This window comes from Coregonus lavaretus (genome assembly GCF_964263955.1).
Source record: "Coregonus lavaretus genome assembly, chromosome: 19".
Lineage (NCBI taxonomy): Eukaryota > Metazoa > Chordata > Actinopteri > Salmoniformes > Salmonidae > Coregonus > Coregonus lavaretus.
Window position 1 is genome coordinate 41,708,218 of NC_140006.1, and position 7,653 is coordinate 41,715,870.

Sequence of the window (7,653 nt, forward strand, 5' to 3'; positions counted from 1 at the left end):
TTACCTTTCACTGAAACACTCAAATATAACTCTCCCAACTTCCACTTTAGAAATTATAAGTGTTGTAAACTACAGTGGTTCAATGTTTTTCTAGGAATAGACTCTAACTTAGTTTATTCAGCTAGCTAACTTGGTACAGTATTCCTCTGTGAAAACCGCCCAGGGCACCGTATCCTATGACGCCAAAGCTAACTAGCATGCTAGCATCCAATAACACACGGTTTAGCACCAATACTTGGTTACAACAAACTACCAATAGTGTGTTAACACACTAAACAGATCATTCGTGTCCGTGTCTAGTTCCTTTCATAACGCATAAATAATTAAACGTTGGCTACTTAGCACAAAGTCAGTCATGCTAGCTACACAAGTGGACTACTCATCTCGAATGTTCAGAAAGTGAAGCTTTACGTTGTCAAATTCTCATTGACTAAAATGATATTGTATTTAGTTGCTACAGTACTGCTAGCTGGTAGTGTTGGCTAGCTAGCAATGGCTGCGGTGTTGACTTTGTTTGAAAAAACAGCGTCGCTGCGAACGAATGTAGCTGGCTAGCTAACCTCGATAGTTTCTCTATACTACACCTTTATCTTTGTTACAAAGACAACTATGTACAGTGAGGGAAAAAAGTATTTGATCCCCTGCTGATTTTGTACGTTTGCCCACTGACAAAGAAATGATCAGTCTATAATTTTAATGGTAGGTTTATTTGAACAGTGAGAGACAGAATAACAACTAAAAAATCCAGAAAAACGCATGTCAAAAATTTTATAAATTGATTTGCATTTTAATGAGGGAAATAAGTATTTGACCCCCTCTCAATCAGAAAGATTTCTGGCTCCCAGGTGTCTTTTGTACAGGTAACGAGCTGAGATTAGGAGCACCTAATCTCAGTTTGTTACCTGTATAAAAGACACCTGTCCACAGAAGCAATCAATCAATCAGATTCCAAACTCTCCACCATGGCCAAGACCAAATACCTCTCCAAGGATGTCAGGGACAAGATTGTAGACCTACACAAGGCTGGAATGGGCTACAAGACCATCGCCAAGCAGCTTGGTGAGAAGGTGACAACAGTTGGTGCGATTATTCGCAAATGGAAGAAACACAAAATAACTGTCAATCTCCCTCGGCCTGGGGCTCCATGCAAGATCTCACCTCACCTTTCCAAGTACTAAGTCATGTTTTGCAGAGGGGTCAAATACTTGTTTCCCTCATTAAAATGCAAATCAATTTATAACATTTTTGACATGCGTTTTTCTGGATTTTGTTGTTGTTATTCTGTCTCTCACTGTTCAAATAAACCTACCATTCAAATTATAGACTGATCATGTCTTTGTCAGTGGGCAAACGTACAAAATCAGCAGGGGATCAAATACTTTTTTCCCTCACTGTAGCTAGCTAACATTACACTAATCAAATCGTTCCATTGTAATGTAATGTGTCATATTACCTGCGGAGCGAAGTACAGCATGACTACTCACTCCAGGAGCCAACTCAACACCCAGACACACACACACACAGAGACACACAGAGACACACAGAGAGACAGACTATCTAACAAATAGTAACAGAAGTAAGACTTAAGCCGTCTCACCGTGGACCTCAACATAATGCAGTATACTAACCTCCTTCGGTGTAAACACATGCACTCCCACTCCCCACAGGTCCTCCGGGTTCTCAGGGTGACCGTGGCTACCCCGGCTCCACTGGCTCTGTGAGTTCAGGCTTCCTGCTGGTGATCCACAGCCAGTCGGTGGAGGTCCCTGTGTGTCCCGAGGGCAGCAGCCCCCTGTGGACCGGCTACAGCCTGCTCTACTTGGAGGGACAGGAGAGAGCACACACACAGGACCTGGGTACGTATGAACCACTAGATGTGTGTGGAGGGGTGGATTGAGGGTAGGGGTGGTGTGGGAGGGAGGGGATACTAACTAATAAGGTATCTCCATTTTGTGTCTGCTCATCAATGTATTCACGTCTGTCTTTCAATGTATTCACATCATGGTTGGGGTCAATTCCTTTTCAGTTCAGTCAATTCAGGAAGTAAACAGAAATTAAAATGTTCCTATGAGAAATAAATAGTATTGGAATTGGAATTTCAGTTCCTGAATTGGCTGAATTAAAAAAGGAATTGACCCCAACCCTGATTCACTGTCTCTCTCCCTCCCCCCTCCACTCTCTCTCTTGCTCTCCTCTCCCCCCCAGGTCAGGCCGGCTCCTGTCTGCGTGTCTTCAGCACCATGCCCTTCTCCTACTGCAACACAGGTACCTGTGACTACGCCAGCCGCAACGACAAGTCCTACTGGCTCTCCACCACCGCCGCCGTGCCCATGATGCCCGTGTCGGGCCGCGACATCCGCGCCCATATCAGCCGCTGTGCCGTGTGTGAGACGCCCTCGCCGGCCGTGGCGGTGCACAGCCAGGATTACATCGCCCCCACCTGCCCCCCTGGATGGAGGAGTCTGTGGGCTGGTTACTCCTTCCTCATGGTGAGTGTGTGGTGGTGGTGGGGGGGGGGGGGGGATCTCTCTGTGTGTGTATGAAAATGTATGCACTCACTAACTGTAAGTCGCTCTGGATAACAGCGTCTGCTAAATGACTAAAATGTAAAATGTGTGTGTGTGTCTGTATTGTGTGCAAAGTTGTGTTTTGATGTAGGTGTGTGTGTGCTTTATCTGAATAGAGTGTGTGTATATGACTGTGTTTCGCTCACACTATCCTCTCCTCTCTCCAGCACTCTGGTGCGGGCGACGAGGGTGGCGGCCAGTCTCTGAGCTCATCCGGCAGCTGCCTGCGAGACTTCCGTGCCCAGCCCTTCGTGGAGTGCCAGGGTCCGCGGGGCACATGCCACTACTTCGCCAACGTCTACAGCTTCTGGCTGACCCATGTTTCCCTGGCCGAGCAGTTTGGCCCCGTCCCCGTCCCTAGCGTGTTGAAGGCCGCCGATCAACAGCGCCAGCAGGCCAGCCGCTGCCACGTGTGCACCAAGGGCTGAACACCTTATGAACACCACCTATTTATTTTCTTAAATTGTTTTGTTTGTTGGTATTTTGTATGTTTATTGGATTGAAAGAGATAGAGGTGAAAGAGAAGTGAGTGAGTATGCTGAAAGAGCAGTAGAACAGATTTGAATCCATGCTGGCAGCGGTACATCATACATGTGCTCCAGACCGCTAGACCAACTCAGGCCACGTCACCTCCTATGTCATCCATAAGTCAAGTTGCCTCCCTAATATGATTGCCAAACTACCCCGACCCCGCTACATCACTGTCCCAATGCTATGCTAGCCATGTCAGCACCCAGTCCCACCTGGTAGTCGGTTGTTCTCTGTTGAACCTTATACATTTTGTCAACTTGTCAGGGATACATACAATCATCATCTACTACCGTCTACCATTTTGACCATGGTGGCTAGTTTTTAAAAAACATAGTGTGGATTGCAGTCTATACTAGTCCATATACCACTTTCAAGGTAAGGAAACATCAATCAAGTATGGAGGATGATGTAATTTCACTGAACTATCCCTTTAACTTACTTCGTGATGGCTGGCATTGGCCAGGTCATAGATGGGTTGGTTGTTTAGCAACAAAACCGACGCGTGCGCAACTATGGGGTAAAACAGACGGGGTTGGCTTAGATTGTTGACAACATGTAAACTATATTTCGTCTCCAATGTTTATTGAAAACATAAATAAATGTGCTCAATGGGCACTTAATGTCTCTCAAATACGTTACAGTTGTTGGTTAGCTAGCTAGCGAATTTTAGCCATATTAGCATAGACGTGAAATCAGTCAAAACACCTCAAAACAAGACATCAAGATTAAAACGAGCCACCTACGATTCCCCACATGGCAGCTTTTTGTCATTGTTGCTAGCTATCTGGCCATCCAGAATCAGAACAACACACGGCGTTCTGCCCCATTAAAGCGCAAGCATTGTTTTCGTGACGTTGTCAGCTAACCCATCTATAGGCACAATTGTTCAGCACTGATCAACCTGCACTGAGCACCTCCCAGACCAGGAAGTGACAGTGGACACTGGGAAAGGAGTAAGCGTATGTGAACACACTGGATTGCTCAGAGAGCGCAGTCGTGACGTGACTTTCATTAATATGATGACTGTTATTTATCGAATCAACTAACTATGTTTAATTGTTACCCGATTTAAGTTAATAATGTAACAATCAACTCATTAGGATTTGGGGCACCACGGGAGAAGTTGTTTATATAGTTACCATTTCCCGAATTAAACTCTAAAGGTCTTCACCTATCAATATGTATAAAACAGTCAACGTATCAATCATTACCTCTTATCAGTCATCATTCTGAATGTTCGCAGAATTCTTGGATCCGCAAGAACCCCAGCTTTACTTATGATTCAGCACTACACAAATTGGCTTAATTATTTATTTACTAGCGAACTAAATAATAACACAGAATACATACATACTTAATACATGAGAAAAAGTCCCTAGCGGACTAACAACAGCATGACTGCTTGGTTATCAAAAGAGGGAGGGGTAGATAGGGAGAGACAAAGAGAGTGAAACTTATCGTTGATACATTTGGAAGCTACCCTCAAAGTAAGTCTTTGTCCGTCGTCTCTCCGTTGAAACCAATCAATCCTTCTATGGGGAAGGAGTAGGTTTTAGTGTCCCGTTTCGGTGTAAGGCTCAGCTTGTCCACCAGAGGTCACAATGTCCTTCGTAGTTGTCCTGGCTTTGAGTGGAGTGTTCAAATAGAACAGATACTCAGATGCATTCTAATGATAGTCTGAGATTTTCTCCTTCCCCCTTGTGTGGTTAGTTAAAGTTCTAGACCACTTTACACGGACAGCTGCAGACTGGCAACGTTCTGGTCTGGGAGTTCATCTTCTTCTCCTCGGGTTGAGATTCAAAGTTCTAACCATTTCAAACGTGTGGACTACCGTCTCCACGCTTTCTGGCCTGATGTGAATTTGTCTTTCAAGCCTTTATGCCCTCTGGTAAAAGGGGCATTCGTACTTGCTGACCCGGTCTCTGAGCTCACTCGGGGGAATGGCTAGTCACCATGCATAGCTGATATGAAAACCTATGATCTCGTTTAGAAAACTAAAACCACATTCCTATCTTAACAAAAATACTCTCATAATTCTCCATATTATATACACAACATATTGATGTAAACTTGACAGATAAAGTGTGTATACTTTCCAAATTACTGTATTTTTATTATAACATTTTTAATGACATCACAAAATAATAAACAATATGACATGATTAGTCTTTAGATCCCCACTGACCATTCCATACATTTGAATGTTAGAAATATTGTTCCAGTGTTTACTTTTTGGATGTTATAGTTTTGGCGGCAAAAGTATTCTGGAGGACAAAGCACATTCCGATCACCATACTAGAGGGTCAGATTAATAGATTCTCCTCCTCTTAGATTTACGAGGTGTCAAAACCATTGTTGTCAGCCATTTGCCAAGCTGATCTGAGGCCTTTGATCCTCACCCAGGAGATTCATGACAGCGCTCAACAGTGGAAAACCAGCTATTCACTCCCACAAAGACTACAGGCTAAAAGACACAGTATGTAAATCTGTGTATGTAAAAATCAGTATGTAAAATAACCAATAATCTAGTATTGTTGTATCAATATCCATGTCAGAATGTTAGAATTAAGTAATAAGTCCCGAGGGGTGTGGTACATGGCCAATATACCACGGCTAAGGGCTGTTCTTGGAAACAGCCCTTAGCCGAGGTATATTGGCCATATACCACAAACCCCCAAGGTGCCTTATTGCTATAAAAAACTTGTTACCGACATAAATAGAACAGTAAACAAGTATTTTGGCGTCAAAGCCGTGGTATATTGTCTGATATACACACTTCTGGAATGCTGTTTCAGCCAACCAGCATCCAGGACCCAAACTACCCTGTTTATAATTTATAATTTACACAACTGCTATTACAGTTTGAAAATGCACTGGTCCCATTTTTTCGTACATCATAACTGTTTTATATACCGGTTTTTAGTTGTGTAAAATGAAATGACAAATGAAATGGTTTAATTTAGTTTCTTGTGTCTTGGTGTGAATATCAATTTTGTTGATGTTGGTGCTGATTATTACAGTCGTGCTGTTATTGTTTTTGATCAAATTGAGCTATGCCATGTTTGTATAACAGATACGCAAATGTCGTTATTCTTTAAAAGTTGTATCCACAATGACAAATTCCTTGTGAATCATGTCATTTACAGGGACCTTTTCCATTAACTTTAACAAGTGCTCTTTTTTTAAGGTTACTCTTATTGAAAACCATAAGTATCCAAGTAAATCGGAGTGAAATGTAAAGACCAAAAGCACAATCACATATTTTACCAGGAGTCCCAGCTCTTCCACAGTGAGTCGGAAGTTAATATTTATTTCTCTCGACAACAGAAGCCAATCAGCATACAGTACTTTTTTCTTTTCTTTTCCTTTTTTAGAATGAAGAGCACAATCAACACAATGAGACAGTGCTGTGCTCTCTCTACCTCTTCACAGTGCACACTATTTACACACACAAAAAGGATCGTTAAACATCGTTGTACATTTCCGACCTGCGCTGACCCACCACTTGGGTCAGAAAAGTTAATGTTTTAAACAATCATTTCAGTGTTCACCTGCATACAGTGTCGATTGGCACACACTAACGCACAAGGTGTAAAGGGCTTGTTGAGGACCGCCGTGTTGATTTCTCAATGGAAGGGGTACTGCACTGGCTTAACCAGTTAGGTTGTTCATGCTACTCCTAGACTTTATTTCCTCTATTCCTATAGGCTGCTCATGTCTGCCAATGGATGGACAGATTTGGGGCTCTATCCGTTTATTGGTCTCTTAACCCATTTTGATGCCCAACATCACTACAGTGCATTTGTACCTTAAATATCCTCAGTGATTCATGGCTTGATGTAGAAGCCACAGATCTGGGGTCAGATTACCCAAATCCTAACCTTAGCCATTAGGAGATCATTAAAAAAGAATTGCCCTGGACCAGCGGTTAGAGGCAACACCTGACTCACATTGACTTCAGGTGCATGCTGGTCTATGCTTGCCTGACGACTCAAACTGAATTTATCATTTGCTACATACTTCAGTCTGAGACTGCCATCATTGAAGTCGTTTGTGGTGTCGTCAAAATGAAGGGTGTTGTACAAAACAGTCATCAGCGATTGGATCATCTCTAACCAATCAGAGTATCAAAGACAATGACTAATTGTCAAATGCCGCTTTACCCACGTGTTCTGGCTCTGGCCCAACCCATTGGTTTCTGGGACAAATCAGACGGTCGAGAATGGATTTCCATTCTAGAAATCGTTGGGGAGGTACTCAGAGCCAGACTCATTGTGGAGAAGAAACTAACGTAGCTTTTGGCCGGAGCAAGGATTCTGGGTAGCCAGGCAAGGTCTATGGACAGACAGGAAAAGGAGATAGGAGGGGAATCAGATTTTTTTTTTCAATACATACATTGTATTTCTTACATACAAAAGAGAACCACTTTAGATGATGTAAAAGAGAACCACTTTAGATGATGCAGGAGGTTGAGCTAGAGGAGCAACAGATGGGCATAGATACTGCCTAATTGAGTGTGATGGATGATGGGTAGTGTAGTTTTTTAATTATTAAC